Here is a 17,510-nt window from a genome sequence, read left to right on the forward strand (position 1 = left end):
TACTATTTAATAAAATATATGATTAAAAACTATACGTTGAAAAACAAATACAGTGCAAGAAAGAAAAACACTTATTTAATGGGAAAAAATAAATACAAAAAATAAATAATAAAAATATTGACAAAACAATCCCCAAAATTAATAATAGAATAATATTAATAGTATAATTTAAAATACAATACAATATATATATATATATATATATATATGTATATATATATTTATATATATATATACGCGTATATATATATATATATATATATATATATATATATATATATATATATATTAACTACATATGGCGGAAAACACAGACAAGACTGAAAATGCAGTTTCTGCTCTTGCACTCCTCTTTAAAACAAACTGCTGTATTTAAGCCAAAACAACTGTTTTGTTTGATAGAACAATATGTCTATATGCTGCCATAGCAGATTCATGGCCCCGACCTATTCTTAATGTGTCTGTTTTACCCTGGAAACCCCCGTTTACAGATGTCGCGCAACCGCTATTGTTTCAACGCAGCCATAAAATGAAGGTAATTTTTTTTTTATATTTAGTCAAAATTTCTGTCATTTTTAGCTTAGAATCTTTAATTGATGTCTAAAATTTTGTTTAAAAAAACCAAAAAAAATGTTTTTTTAATTATTCATTCGCATATTTTAAATTTAAACAAATTACATCACATTAAAAAAAATGGCGTCTGTAAAAAAGTCACGGATATCTACTTCATAACTATCGCTTAATTGTTTTTTTTTTTTTTTAATGCTGTCGCATTTTCCTCGTTATTTGAGATGATAATCGATCCAAACAAAGAAAAAAATATTTTTAAAAAAGGTTTAAAAGGGTAAATATATGAAATAGAACATCTAGACCACTCCTTGATGTTATATTACCATGTTTCACCCATAAAATCCCCAAAAAATCCAGCTGTGGCCATTCACAGCTGTGTCTTGACACTCAGTGATACATGCAACATGGAGTTTTTGGATCAAAACAATACGCGATAATATCTCGTTAAAGTCTGTAATTCTGCTCTTTCATGCTCTCACCTCCTGATAGGGTTTAAATGTATTTCATTATTTTTACAATGCCTTCCTGTTCAAATATTTTCTTCCCCCCAAAAATAGAGATTTTAAGCTTTTCAATGATGTACCACACATGCATATCGGACAATTTTGAAAGTTGGCCAAATTGGGGGTTTCAGAGCGGAACTTCAAGTCACCAGAGTGTTTTCCGCCTTACACACCATACACTTCATAATGTATTGATGGGACACGAAGCGTGGGGCCGATTCATAGTGGGCCTTTCTCCGTCAAAGCTGACTGAGTGGAAACACAAAGAACTTTTTCCATTGGAACTTCTAGTGCATAAATGCTTAAATCCCTTAATTCTTTAAAGATATAGATGTAAAGCAATCTCAATTCTTGGTTAAAGTATGTACGTATTGCGAACTATGAGGCTAGTAAGTAACAAAATTAGCGGCTGCCATACTGTATGTAAACAAAGAGCTTTTTCCGTTGAACTTGTGAATAAATGCTTAAATGCCTGAATTCTTTATAGATATGGACGTAAAACAGTGTCGATTCTTGGTAAAAAGCAAAAAAAAAACGTGCAGGTAGCATTTGTTTTACGTAAATATTGCGAACTATGAGGCTAGTTAGTAAGGAAATTAGCGGCGGCCATATGTAAACAAAGAGATTTTTCCGTTGAAAATTCTTGTGAATTAATTATTAAATCCCTGAATTCTTTATAGATATGGACCTAAAAGTGTCTCGATTCTTGGTTAAAAGCAAAAAAACGGGCAGTTAGCAGTTATTTTACATAAATATTGCGAAGTACAATGCCAATGCTTTAGCTGCTAATTTCTCCCATTGTGTCCAAATGCATGCATGGTATGGAAAATATCATAATTACAATGAATCCTCGAACAAATCAGTCCTGAGACAATCATTCCTGTTTGTATGCAGTACAGCTTTTGTATTTTTTCAACCTAAATCTGGCGTTAGATCGCTGCATGTGACCGACGGCCAATAAATGAAGCAGAGTGTTGGACGGCCCCCTTCGGGAAGGTGTGACACAGTGAATGGGGAATGTGTCAGGTCAATACATTATGAAGTCTATGTATATGGCGGAAAACAAGAGTGAAAAAGCAGTCTTGCAACACTCTTTAAAATAAACTGCTGTATTTTAAGCCAAAACAACTGTTGTGTTTGATAGAACAATATGTCTATATGCTGTCACAGCAGATTCATGGCGCATTAACCCCCGAACTATTTTTAATTTGTCCGTTTTACCCTGGAAACCCCTGTTTACAGACGTTGCACAACCGCTTTTGTTTTAACCCAGCCATAAAAAGAAGCTCAGTAATTGTATTTATTATTGAAATGTCTGTCATTTTTAGCTTAGACTCATTAATTGATGTCTAATACTTTGTTTTAAAAAAAAAAAAAGAATAAAAAATTATTCACTTGCATATTTTAAACTTCTAAACAAATTACGTCACAATGAAAAATGTGGTAGCTGTAAATAAGTCACGGATATCTACCTCATAACTATCGTGTATTGTATTTTTTTTGTTGCTGTCGCATTTTCCCCGTTATTTGAGATGATAATCGATTCAAACAAAGACGTTTAAAAGGGTAAATATATGAAATAGAACATCTCGACCACTCCCTAATGTCTGCGATTTCTGCATCACGACCCTAGTTATATGACCATGTTTCACCCATAAAATCCCCCAAAAGTCCGGCTGTGGCCATTCAAATCTGTGTTTTGACACTCGATGATCCATGCTAGACTTAGTTTTTGGATCGAAACAAGGTAAGTACCCGATAATATCTCGTTAAAATCATGGTGTCTTTAATGCTCTCGCGTGCTCTCACAGTTAGGGTTTTGCTGTTTAAAAAAAAATGTCCCTCCTGTTCAAAATGTTTCTTTCCCCAGAGATGTTAGATTTAAAGCTTTCCAATGATGTATCACACATGCATATAGGACAATTTTTAGTGTGGCCAAATTGGGGGTCTCAGAGCGGAACTTCAAGTCACCTGAGTGTTTTCCGTCGTATGTATATTAGATAAGAAAGAAAAGAATTAGAAAAATTGTATGTGCAAACAGCTATTTGACATAAGATGCTACAATAGAAAGAAAAAATAAGCCTAACTACAATATAAGACAAATATCAGGTATCAATCATTTTGATTAAGTCACTTGCGGTACATTTGCTTGAAGAAGACCGTCAGAGATGCCAAATATTAATGACAATCAGAATATGAAATGGCAAAACTAACCACTTGAAGTTTGATCATCTATAAACCGTTTGATCCAGAATATCATAGCTCCAAAACTCCAGAAGGAGATGACTTCTGAATCCAAGCGCACTTGATGTCTTACTCGCATCTGTCTTTTCCATATGGAGCCTGGAGTGTTTGGTGTAACAGAGGCAGGTGGTCTACGGTAATGCTTCCAGCACCTGCTAACTCACCTCCCAAATCTCTTGTCGTCCCGCCTCATTCTTGCTGACATTTCGACGTCCTTTTTACACACTCTCACCAAACCTCCACTCAAAGCACAAAAACCCCTGACCTCTGGCATCGACATCATAATCCAGGTGGGAGAGCTGAAAAAGCCCTGTGGATAAAACCGCCTTGTCGTATGAAGAGGACATAATACCAGGAGTAAATCTACTACACAGTAGTGCTTAAAGCCAGTTTCAGCTTTGTTCTACTATGAAACATTTTTGGAAATAGCTAGTTAGAAATTGTGATCAAAGTGTGCTTTGGTTTTGAATCCCTTGATGGTTGTGCGTAAGTGTGTATGGGAGTCTATAATGAACAATAAGATGGCTTTGGAGGCAATTTGAATTGTGATTTCCTTTTTGAGTATTGTTTCCGTGCGATTTAGAAAAAAAAAAAAAAATCCTCATCGATCACTCAATGTGATGTAATTTGTTTCAGTCTGTGCCTTCTACATAGAGCTTGAAGAAGCGAGATATTGCAGTGTCTGTGTTCACACAGCTGCTCTGGCTTCCCACACTCAGTCTGTTGTGACAGCAACACTTTCTTTCAATGCTGCAGGGCTTGGAGAAGTGAATCTCAGGTTCCCATTCATCCCCACCTTCCATGATCCTCCTTAAAATAACCACTGTCCCACTGTCCACAACCACCTGTTAGTGTCTCAGAAACCAGGAAAGACACCAAGAGCTCAAAGTTAACTGCTTTCCGATTGCCCAGACCACAACATAAATGTCATAGACAAGGTAACATCATCAACAACAACGTTCCCAAAACCTGTCGTTGCTTCGCAACCAGTGCCGAATTGAAGCGTATTAGCTCACCTTGCATTTTCAATTAAAGGGCAGATGAAGAGTTTGTCGGATTTCGGTGTAGTTTGACAAATTTAAGCTGTGGACGAGTTCGGCAAAACGACTATGTCATTTCTAACGCGTAACTGCGAGAAAATATGCGGGGTTTTTTCGTATGTTTTTTTTTAGTATTTTAGCTCTCCTTCAATACTGCCTTCCCAAACCCGGAAGTGTGACATCATTTACAGGAGGCAACAGAAGACATGGCGAACGGCACCGCCGATAGTGATATTTCCAGCGAAAGTACTCGTTCAGGATCGCGTTTTCATGACGTTAACGATGACGAGGGCTCCCAGGAAAGATTATTTACAATTAATCCTTAAATGTTTGAACCTGAGGCGTCAGATAACGTTGATTTACTTGGCAGAGCAGACGGTGGTGATGACGGCGATTGATCACACATCACGAAAGGAAGAGTGGTAAGCCTATGTCTAGTATTGTGATTTCTCTCTGAACCTTTCTTTCCCCAGTCATTCTTAGATATCAGTAATTCCAGAAACAGACTAGTAGTTATATAGATCTAGGAATAAATGTATCAAATTCACATGAATAGACGACCTGTCAGCTGCCCTATCTACTTATGAGACTTCAGCGAACAGACAGTGGGATTTGCCCTACCATATAAACAGATTTGTATGAAATTTTAGAATTACAAAAGCCAGTAAGGGTAAACCACGGTTGTATTCTCCTAGGGACCTAGGCTTTGAAACCTGTTGAAATGTTGAAGACAAAGAAGCAATCGAGCAACCGGGGAGAAGTTCCTTTGCTTAACTGTCAGAAAAGATGTCCAAATCCTTGCAGAAGAAGGCTTTTAGGGCAACTGATTCTCTCTCGTCTGAGTCTCGAGCCTTCGTTCGAGCAATTCATCACTACGAATCGAGATTACATGACGAAAATCCCGAGTAAGACCCAGGAACTCTTGCAATATATGGCGAGGATATCGTAGTAGTATACTTTCATGTTGGAGTGCTGGCGAGGTCTTATGTACATTAATTAATCAGATAGTGGCTGGCAGCAAGGCACGTCCCTCATTGCTAAGGTATTGCTATGGCAGTAACTCAAAAAAATACACTGTCAATTATTATTATTATTTTTTTTTTGTAATATGAGTTTCGACACAGCGAATAATGCATTCAATACAATTTAAACGAACAAAACGCTCAACAATTGAACTCTTCATCTGTCCTTTAACACTAGAACTACCAGGGGTGGATCAGTTGATACAAATCCCTTTTGTAACCAGAGAAGGGTCATCTGACCCTAATCAACATATCTTTTGTGAGCACTGAGGTCCTCATTATTCATTCCTATTCACACTCCCAAAACCACAGGGTTGGATTGCTCCAATTACCATCTTGAGTGTTTGCAGGGCAGGGCTGCCTTGGCTTTGTTGGACAGTGGACCGCTCAGGCAGGCAGTCGGGGGGACAACCTTTTTACATATTCCAAAAGCTGCAGTTTGCCTATCGTATGTACAGTATACTGAAGCTTGTGTTTGCTGTGACAAAACAGCTGTTTGAGCTGCAGTGGAAAGTTCTTTGGTTATTGTGTGCTTCAACATAATAAACTGTGAACCTTGACAACAGAATGTTGGACTTGTCAAGACAAAGTAAAGGTGGTTGATGGGATTTGCCCTACTTGTTGTAACACTCAATTTTCTAAAATGTAGACAGTCTGGTTTAGCTACAGTTATGGATGCTAGTCATAGTTTCATGCCACATAACCATTTCATCATTTTTACACTAACCCAGGAGTTAACAAGTCTGGATTTGCAAATATTCAAGATGCTAATTGCAGCTATCCAGGGTGACCCCCCCCTTCACACCTAGGCTGCTTGATTGCTTGTTTGAGTGGTCTATTGTTTGACAAAACCAAGTAGTCAGTTTGGTATTGGGGTCATTTGACACCTTTGTGGGATTTCTTTATAGCCAAAAAATCCCAGGACTTCCAGTGTTCGCCAGCATGTATTACAATTCACGGTCGTTCCTGTTTATCAACAAAGAAGCCACTATTGGAAAAAAGCAGTTAGAATAAACCCTTTTTTTTTTTTTAGATTTTAAAGCTTTCATGTTGATATCGTAACACTGCAATATTTTTGCTCAAGGTTATCATACGGTCAGAATCTGATGTCCGCCCATGCCTACAGTACACATAAGCAACATTTCACCTCTGTTAGAACTTCAGAAGCCAGAAAACGCTTCCTCTGGAATTGTTAGTATATTCTTTAAGGCGTTACAGTGCCAACTTCAGTTTGTTTCTTATTTTGGTCCAGGAATGAATTAAAAAAAATAATAACCATGGACATGAGCAACCCAGAGTGAAGCGGCGTAAACAGCAGCAGGGGCTCAGCCAGCGATGCCATGTGAATAAGAAGACGAAAACAAGATGAGGGCTGCGAGGAAGCTTCTGGCAGGACTGTAGGCACGCCTTTAATTGGCAGGCCGATGTACGCCTGGATGACCACCACCAAGCCAAGGCAACCGAGGGGCAGAGTGGGCGACCCACCACATGGCACCATCTTCCTACCAGCCATCCAGAGACTTGCTAGAATCCCACGGGCCGTGCCATCTGGCTGTGTTGGCTTTCTACTCCCATTTGGAGGAGGTGAGTAGAAGATTCCGTCAAAACACACCCAACAGGAAAGGTGCCAAGTACAAAATACACCGCTGGGTCATGCCTAAATATGCCTAAAGTTGGGATTGCGAGCCTATCATTAGCAACTAAACACATTCATCTCATGAAATTTTTAACACCACTTTAATGAAATTCAAGGGAAATTGTACTTATATTTCATAACTGTAAATAGTGCATTTCTTACATATAGTTGTATATACAGCTAAAGTGCTAAACATGATTGAAAAATTAATTGCTCCCATTCACCAATGGAGGAGGGAGACTTATGCTTACTATGTTTATGTTAATTTTTTACATTTTCAGTATTAAAATTGGTGGTATCACTCATTGTGATGCATGGTGCAAAAAAAGTGTTTTTTTTCTAAAGAACTCTGATCATTTTAAGAACCACTTCAATCAATTTTACAATGTTTAAGCAGATGAATATAACCATTCAGCAAAGGTAATTTGGGTTATACCTCGTATCAATTTCTTTTTTGTTTTTGAAGAAATGTTACAATGTTTTTGAATAGATTATTTTGATGGGACTGATGGCGGCTCATTCCAAACTGAATTAAGTTAAAATAAAAATTACAAAATAGACTAGTTTACAATAACAAGTAAACAGATACTATAGCAATATTGTTCCTATGTGTTATTTGAATACTTTGTGGCATTTTTCATCAACTTCATCAATGTTTTCCTGAATATAAATATTGTCAAACTCATATACAGTGGTACATCGACATACGATCGCTTCGACACACAATCTTTTCGACATCCGACGTAAAATTTGACTCGCCATTTGTTTCTACATACAACGACATGCTCGGAATACGACGATTTATGACAGCGCCACAGTTACTTTGTTTTCCCACAAGACTGACGCACACCGGATATTCTTGTGGGAGAAATCAACATGGGTTCCAAGAATGTTAGTGCAGGTGGCAAAAAAAGGAAAAAGGTGTGGCTTACCATGGAAATTATACAAAACTTGATAATACCGCCGTAGAATGTCTAGAATCTCAACGGTTCTCCTCTGACCTTCATTCGCCAGTCTTTATAAGTTAAGGTTACAAATCTTATTGTGGTAACATTGGCAAAAAGTCCGCAGCTTCATCAGGTTTTTAATCATTCATTCCAGAACTTGTGCAACAAAACATGCCTATTGTCCGCCGCAGCTGGACGAAGTGAAAGTCATAAGTCCTCCCTCCCTTCCTCACTCACTCTGTCAAGTCAGCCACACCACATTAGAACCCCATTCGTTACATTATTACAGCTATGATTATTATTATTACTAGAGATGTCCCGATCGATCGGCATCCGATCACGTCCTTTTCAAAGTATCGGAATCGGCAAAAAAATATCGGACATGCCTTTTTTAAATATATATATATATTTTAATTAAATCGTTTTCTAATTGTATTTAACGTTACAGACATAATATGTTACACTCATCCAGAGTCTTTAGTTTAGGCTTAAGGTAGGGTTATCAAATTTATCCCGATAACGGCGGTAATTAATTTTTAAAAAAATGTATCACGTTAAAATATTTAACGTAATAAATGCATAAGCTGCACGACCCACTCACGCATTGTCGCGCTCAATCTGTAATAGCGCCTTTTTACCTATATAGAGACCTAAACGGCAGCGTAAAATGAGTAGAGTGAATCTTGGTAGCCTTTGGAGCTTTTTTCTTAATTGGATAAAGCCTTACAATCCATCTCCCTACGATTAGAAATATTGTGGGAAGCAATGTGGGGAAGCAAGGTAGTAATTGATCTTTTTCTTAACACCCTAGGTTATTTCCCAACGCAGAGAAGATATATCAATTGGTAGCACTACGCACAGTCATGGTTGCACTTCCCATCATGCATTTGGGCATGGCTACAGTATCACTTACTGAAAGCTCAACAAATACACTAGATGGCAATATTTAGTCACAATATAAAAAGTCACATTTATCTTTTAAGAATTACAAGTCTTTCTGTCCGTGGATCCCTCTCACAGCAGGAATGTTAATAATGTAAATACTTTCTTGAGGATTTATTGTCATAATAAATAAATACAGTACTTATGTACTGTATGTTGAATGTATATATTCGTCCGAGTTTTATTCATTTTTTTCTTAATGCATTGCCAAAATGTATATGATCGGGAAAAATTATCGGGAATGATTGGAATTGAATTGGGAGCAAAAAAAAGCAATCGGATCGGGAAATATCGGGATCGGCAGGTACTCAAACTAAAACGATCGGGATCGGATCGGGAGTAAAAAAACATGATCGGAACAACCTTAATTATTACTATTATGATATTATTATTTGGAGATTTATTTATAATTTATTTGTTTTGCTCTGCGTAATTGCTATTTGCAGTAGAACCAGCAGCATTTATTAAGGATTTAGTGTAGGTTTTCAGGCTGTGGAACGAATTAATGGGATTATAATGTATTGTCATGGGGAAATCCTGCTCGACATACGACCATTTCGACTTACAAACAAGGTCCTGGAACAAATTAACTTTGTATGTAGAGGTACCACTGTAGTGCTTTATCCTCACCTATCATTGTGAGAGGAGATACATTTGAAGAGTTTTCACACTCGGGCCTCCGTCATGCTTACCTGCAACGCTGGCATCCTGTAAAAACAGGGAGTTTCACTTGGGTTTATACAAATTCAACCGCAACAGTGGAACTATTGATGTAATGGCATGGGACAAAGGCACCAGTGTACTCGTCAAATGACCGAAATAGCAGCTACGGAAGATTTGTCCAAATGCAACGCAGCAAAAAAGGCACATGTTTAACATTCCCCAGTTGCGGTCTAGCAAGCGTCTATCACAGCATGTTTATTCAACACCACAAGACCAGACCAAACAGGATGTCTTCAAGGTCGCTCGCTTTGGAATGAGCATGTTTGGATTTGGGAAGTACAGATGGGACACATATTTAAAATTTTGTAGATATGTCCATATGAATGTATCCGTTGACTGACCAGACCGGAAAAAAACTTTTAGTGCTAAAGCTACTGTTCAGATTTTTTTTTCTCACTATTTAAACAGTTCTGTAGTGTTTCATTAAAAGTTATTTGACACTTTCTGTCAAAATACAACTAAGGATAAAGAATTACAATGCAAAAATTACAGTATCAATGAGTCATACACTGGTTTAATGTGCCTATGACAGAAAAAAGCATGTTTATTTCATATTTCACGCGGTATTTTATGCTCCTGAATGAAATGGACTGCTTGGATGTGTGTTGAAGTGATCGATATATTTATTCAATTTTTTTAATCCTCGCCATGAAAATGAGTGACTCCCTGGATTTATGAAGAATGCGGATGTGACGTCAGCGGGATAAACATCTTCAGTATACGGCCAATACTACAGTATGCAGAACGACTGCGGATTCAGCTGATTTTGCGGATTATTTCGTTTATTTTTCGCATCACGCCAGCCCAGTGTGTTGCAGGCTTTTGTTACTGCACCAGGGAGAGGCGTGTGAGCCTTTTTGGGTTTCAAAAAGTTCCCGTTCACCGCTGATAATGGCCAAAACAAGTCCGACAACTGTGGGACCATTGTGAGGTGAGTACGCTACGAGTTTTATATTATGTCAAATACTGGGGTCATGGCACACGTTTTAATAAGGAGGTGGCTTGCATTTTGTGGTTGAACTGAAAATACTTCCTGTCCACCGAGATGGCCACACGGCCGACGACTGGCGGCTTGTCCCACAGCATGGTCACCGGCCGATAATGGCGTGCCCGCCAAGAATGCGCTTTTTTTGGCTTGGCCACAAGCCGCACCCCGCTCCGACGTCGGCCGGTTTGGCTGGCCTTGTTGAGTGGCTGCATGTCCACCGCTATTTTGTTTATTAAAAGTCTCCATTGCAAGAGCCGTCCAACGTGTCTGTGTGTTTTTAATGCACTTTGCCATCTACTCGAGGGAAGAACCGGACGGAGCGACGATGAACGAGCCACAAGAATCGCCGGTCCACTCCTTACCACAGTTTGGAGTTGTGAGCACCGCCATGACCAAAAAGTCAGATTGGTACCACACAGTATCTTATTTTTTAGATTATTTTATTAATATGATGTATAATACATGTCTTTGGATAGTTATTTTAAAATTTAGGGGTGGTTACGTGGTAATTCAAGTTACATTGCCAACTTAGAATGGAACTCATTCGTAACCCAGGGACTAACTGTACTGTGTTTTTGCCAGTGCTGGCACATACAGTGGATTCTTGTACAAAATTTGGGTTTTATATTCACCTTCAGGTCACTGCCAAAAATATTTGACTGTTTTCAGTGTACTTGTTCTCACCAGGCCACCTTATTAGACATTATATAGAACACAAACAAAATAAAAATGAAATACAACAAAAACTGTTTGATTAAGATATTAGGAAAAATAGTTTACAACCTTGCATCTGAATAAGTGCCAATTATCAGAATACATCTAACATGGGTAACATTGTTAGCCCATAGTAATTGTTGCTAACACAGCATATTTCCTTACTTGAGGCTTTGACATTAGACTTCATGTAAAGTCCGACAGGCAAATTCAAGGTTGAATCTTCGCCCAGCCAAGCTGCCAAATCTTGGGCAGCAAAACTCAATGTGGGAGCAATATATTGTGTCTTATGGAAAGTGTACTGTACAGTGACTGGCTTGTTCCACGTTCGATTACACATTTGCAGAAACAAGTAGATGAAAAATGTATTCTGTTGTCTAATATCCCAAATCACAATTCGTGCATGGAAAGGCACTCATGACGTTGATCCCTACTGTATACTGCATTTAGAAACAAGCCATTAAAAACTCAAATTTCCACAATATTGTACCTTTTAAGTTCAACATATACTGTACATATAAAGATTTGAACATGCTCAGGTTTTGATGCAGTTATTAAAAAAAAAAAAAACACTGCTCCAATTACTCCAGTTACTCCTTACCGTTGCTTCAATAGTATAGTTTAGGCCTCATGGGGAATTTTTGAAACGACATAAAAGGCAAGACAAACAAAAGAACAACAGAAAGTTCAGATATTTTTATTCTACCTTAGAATGTTAGGCCGTATGACAGCTAGACAGCCGCTAGGTTAATTAAAATTCTTACAACTCCGCGAAGCGCAGCCTTTAAAACGAGATGAGCCGTTGGCATTCGAACTCTACCTGTCTTGCTTTGAGCTGAGAATGCGTGCACTCATTTTATTGTTTAAGAAAAGAAAATAAGATAAGGATTTCTATTTTCTCGTCCTTTTCTCGCTCTACTGCGTTTGTTAAAAGCATCTCAGACAAATGGCTTTGCAGGCCGAACGCTCATGAATGAATAACAATGTTCATCAGTTTCGGCATTGTTCGAGTACACCGGCAGCTCACCTGATGCCTTCAACGAGTCGACACAATGCCTGCCCGACCACCCATCCTCCCACCCCTACAATGGTGCTGCATAGACGAAATTACAAACAAAAGGTTTTTAATCACCTTACCCTCAGACCCTTGGCAGTCCAAAACAAGCAGCTAGGGATTTGTGTCGAGGATGCTCGAGTGTGCGATCGGGGTGAAGAGTTACACAGCTGCGGCTTAGCTAACATTGCGGCCTCTTGTTTCAATTAGTGAGTCGGCATCCAAACCGCAAGAGTACACCACGATTTGAGGAAAACATCCCTGCCTTTTCCATTCATCTCCAGGTCGCCGAAATAGGCCACTCTCGTTCAGTTAGCGGAAGGCGGGGGGCAGGTTAGATAGTTGTCCAGATGATACCTTTGTATATCCGGGTGTTCTCAAAGTACAATGATTTATTTTGTGCTAGTACCAGGCATTAAAGCAATTCTTTTGAGTCAAGAACAAACAAAGTGCATTCTAAGGAGTCCTTTGTTAAAGTCATGATAAAAAAAATAAAAAAAAACACACATAAAAGCAGTTTAAAGCAAAGCAAAGAATAGTAGAAAATGAAAAGTGGGTCCAGAGCCAGCAAATAAGGCAAAGGAAGAAGGAAGGTAAGAGGGGGAAAAAAAGGAGGTTGTGAAAAAAAATATATATTGAACAAAAAAATCAGATCTGCGATGGAAACAAGGTTTAAAAGCTGGTTTTAGTAATGGAAGAAAAGAAGGAAAGGGGGAGGGCAGGACGGAAGGAAGGAAAGAAAGCAGGCTGTTATTGGCCTGATACATGTGACCAAAGGAGGTTTTTAAGCTTTAAATAGAATAGAATAGAATAGAATAGAATAGAATAGAATAGAATAGAACAGAATAGAATAGAAATTGTCATTAAATGTCATCCTGCAAATTTTGTCACTAAATCCATTTATGTCCAGTCCACATCTTTTACACCCATTCAAAACTGACAACATTTGCAGGATGACACTTTACTCATTTGCTCCCAAAAACATATAAATACGTTCTATTTTTTATTGTTTCACTGTCCCAAAGACGTATGTATATGTCTTTTACATTTTTTTTAATTTTGTTTTTTTTATAAAAGACATCTCTGGGTCCTGATTCAACTGAGCTCCAAAGCACAAAGCTGAAAATCAATGTTAAAGCATTAAAACTGGCCACTGGAGGGCAGTAGCGCATTTGGTAAGACCCACAACCCGATTCACCGGCAACGAACGGCTAGGCCCCACGGTCGGAGCGCCAGTGGAATGATGCCAAACGGCGGACGACCAAGCAGAACAACCAAGAGGATGCCCGGGATGCCAGGCGGTGGACAACCGAGCAGAACAACCGGGACCACCGGTTCAGCGGAAGATGCTGTTTCCGTCCGTGCTGCTCGCCAAACAGACCCCGCAGAGACTCAAAAAAATCCTCTTTATAAGACAGGCAACAATGAGGGAAAGGCTTACCCGGCTGTCGCGGCGACAACAGCGTCATCTCGGCGACAACAGCGTCATCTCTCAGTTAGTTGCGTGTAAATAAATTGTTACTTTGTTATCAAAAGCTCTATTTGTCTTGTTCTTTATGATATTTTGTAAAAGGAAAACATTATTCAGATGTTTGGGATGTAACTAAAGCAAAAAATAGCTATGTTAAAGTCAAAGTTATGTTTGAAATGTATGCTTTCACAAAAAGCTCAATTTCTCTGTTTTTTGATCAGAAATTGGAAAATTGCCCAAACTAAGCTATTTTCTAATACTGATTCGTAAAGAATGGAAAAAGATATGAACTTACTTTTTTCTGTTGAAAGAGAGTCTAATCTTTCTTTTGGTGGGTTCCATGTTTATATAGCAATAGAACAGAATTTTCTGTGGGCCTTGTAAAATCAGTCAAAATCCAGTAAAACATCCGGGAGCGAAGGGCCTTGCTCTGGTGAAAATGGCTGGGAGTGAATGAGTTAATGACATCCAGAGTTTACAAAAAAAAAAAAACATTGTGGCGCACTGCCACACCAAAATAAAAGCCACATTTCCATGCTAAGATTTTTTTTTAAAGATACATTATAATGTATTATTTGTATAATATAAAAATACGTCTAAATGAATATCTATAGCTCATTATTTACACACCATTTGCCAGAAGGCGTATGAAATAGCACATCAAATAAAAATTGTTCCTTTACACACTTTATTTTGTAAACTACATCGGTTCTCCTGTTGCAAACGTGAGTCTGACTATGTTGGCGCGGAGTCAGGAGAAAAATCCACAGAAAGGCATTTCAAGATAAAGAATGTACTCTGGTTTAAACCTGTGAAAACGACCTTAATATTGACATTGACATGACGTTTAGGTTCTTTTTGGCGTGTGTTTTACACGGATCGTCGCGTCCTAGCATAGAATTTGTTTGTTGCTGATATCACTGGTAGTAATTTCAGATGAGGGTTTTGAAGTATTTCGAATAGATTTACGTTGCCATTGAAAGAGGGTCCGTTAACAGAAGGACTATTATTGTTGTGGTAATGCATTGCATATTCAGGCCAAATAAAGAAAAAGAAAAGCAATGTAAGTCGCACTATTGCTACGAGGAAAAACAGGCTAATATTCAGTAGGGGTAATGTCACTGAAATCAGCTACACATTTTACGTACATGTAACGGAGCTGAGTGCGACGACAAGCATTAGTATAAATCCTTCTATTGATCATAATTTGATGTAGATGAGGCAAAATATTAAGGATTTCCTTATTTGTTAAACCGATTCTAAAAGACAAGATGCTTTCAATATTGTTGATTTTAAAGGAGGCGGCAACGCGCAACGTGAAGTATGTAGCTGCTTATTCAGCTACATTAGCCTTACGTAATAATACGATTTTTATTCTCATACTATTAATCCGACATTCATTCTCGTAGTAATAGCTCGACTTTTTTTCTCTTGCCTCATCTTCATCAAATTATTATCAATAGAATGAGTTATGCTAATGCTCTGTCGTATCTCCCAGCTAAGTTTGATGTTTTATTTAGTTTTAAATTTTATCTCGTAATAATTTTATTTATTTATTTATTATTTGGCCCCTTTACTCCTTCCTAAATGTAGACTGTCACGTTTCAAAATATTTTATTAGCCTGGCTAATAAAATATTTCAAATAGATTTTTGTTATGTTTTTTCTCGGACAAAATTAATGTTGTTAAAAAAAATTCTCATTAGTCATTAAATAAAGCAATTTCGCAGCAGCACAACATGTGAGGCTGTCCGACTTCGGCCATACCACCACAGCTTAAAAAAAAATCCTACACTGTAAAATATTAAAAGTTGACTTTACTAAAAAAATATATGCAAACTTGCTGCCTTAAAAAAATTAATTTATGTTGACTTAGATGAATTAGATTTGATTAACTTAATTATTGTGAGTTGGCAGTACTCAAATTAACTTAAAAAATTTGGATTATAGTCACTTGTTTTTATTGAGTTGGCAGTACTCAAACTAACTAAAATAACTGGTTTACAGTAACTTGTTTATTTTGAGTGCACAGTACTCCCATCATATTCAGGTCAACTTAATTTTCTTGACCTAAAAGAATTCCACAATAGAAATTACATCTGCACATACTAATTTCATTAAAAACACATTATCTAACAGTAATGACCCCCAAAACACAATAAATGGAGAACACTCATTGGATTAATTCAATGGAATTAAAATTTACTTTAAAATGCTCAAAAGTGCATTTAATGAGAGACACTGGCTCCTGGCAGGCTGAACGGTGTTTGGTTAATGCTCAGTATCAATGAACAATCAGTGGATTAATTATAAACCTACTTTTGCAAACATTTTGCACCTCATACAAAGTATAAGTACCTAAAATAACCTTTTGCTACAGAAATTACTGAATAATACCTGAACTGCATCAATGTCCACTCCTATCCTGTAATTTCCAAAGACTAACAGGCGAGATCCTATTATCATAATTTCAGGACATTAACTCAGCATTGAAGACATGGCGTCAAACTAGTTTCCCATTACAACATGAGCTTGAGCTCTGGTAAAGCTAACAGTTCTGATTTCTCCAACAATATTAGTGATCAAAACTGGAACTACAATCAACATTGTGCCATGGTTTAAACTGTGCAGCAGTGATAAAATAAACATAAAAATACAGAACTCTTTTTAAAACACACAACTCAGTTCAAATTCAAATTTCACTTTAACACCTGATACAGTAAACAAGATACTTGTTTTTTTTCACATCACTAAAAGAGTAAATGCAAAACGTGTACTGGAGTTATACACCTGAGAAACCTAAAATCTTACCAAGAATATGTGTCTTATTTTTATTCAAATTCTAATTTCATATTAAGCTTTTTCCTCAAAAAAAAAAAAAAAAAAAAAAAAAAAAGTAATTTCTATTCAAAAATATTTCATTAGTATATATATATTATTATTTTTTTAATCAAAGAAAAAGTCATGTCAATCAAAAAAAATTGTTTGAATGCAAAAATAAATTTGTAAGTCAAAAAATATGTTTGAAAACTATTTTTCTTTGAAATTTTTTTTTAAAAATTTAATTTTTTTTTTATTGAAACAACTTTTTTGATTGATGTAATTCTGCGTTTGGACCACATTTTGGCTAGGACATTTGTGTCTTTATTATTCAATCCAAAAATAAGTTGCTTCAAACAAAAAATGTATATTTTCAAAATAAAATCACTTCAATTTAAAAAAAAAAAAAAAAAAAAAAAAAAAAAAAACAATTGTAGAAAAAAAGGTTTGAATGTGAAAAAATATTTGAGACTCAGAAATTTACGCTTTATTTTTCATTGAAACTGTTTTCTTTGATCGAAGCAATCCTTTTTGTTTTTGAGCCATATTATGGGTAGGACATTTGTGCCCAAATTATTCAATCCCAATAAAAGTTGCTTCAATCAAAAAACTGTTTTTAACCAAAGAAAAAAAAAACTTTTGCAAAAATATTTTTTTGAAAAAAAATTTTTTTTTTAATTTTTATTTTTTAATTGACGTGTCACTTTTTTTTGAAAAGCAAAAAGTTTTAAACTTTTTTTTTTTTTTTTTTTTTAAAGGTGGAAAAAGTTTTGAAGGCACTTTTTTTTTTTTGAAGTGGAAAAAGTTTTGAAGGCACTTTTTTTCGGTTGAATCATT

At 36.8% G+C, this 17,510-nt stretch overlaps 1 long non-coding RNA gene across 1 annotated transcript; it reads right to left on the minus strand.

Annotated features, from left to right (window-relative positions):
• Positions 1-341: 341 nt before the first annotated feature.
• LOC130909192 (uncharacterized) lies at positions 342-15,609 on the minus strand. Its single transcript, XR_009061714.1, has 3 exons — positions 12,467-15,609; positions 9,535-9,612; positions 342-6,944 (listed from the first exon to the last, which is right to left on the minus strand). It is a non-coding gene; the product is annotated as an uncharacterized LOC130909192 (long non-coding RNA).
• Positions 15,610-17,510: the final 1,901 nt, after the last annotated feature.

The sequence above is a fragment of the Corythoichthys intestinalis genome, chromosome 21, assembly GCF_030265065.1.
Source record: "Corythoichthys intestinalis isolate RoL2023-P3 chromosome 21, ASM3026506v1, whole genome shotgun sequence".
NCBI classification, from domain to species: domain Eukaryota; kingdom Metazoa; phylum Chordata; class Actinopteri; order Syngnathiformes; family Syngnathidae; genus Corythoichthys; species Corythoichthys intestinalis.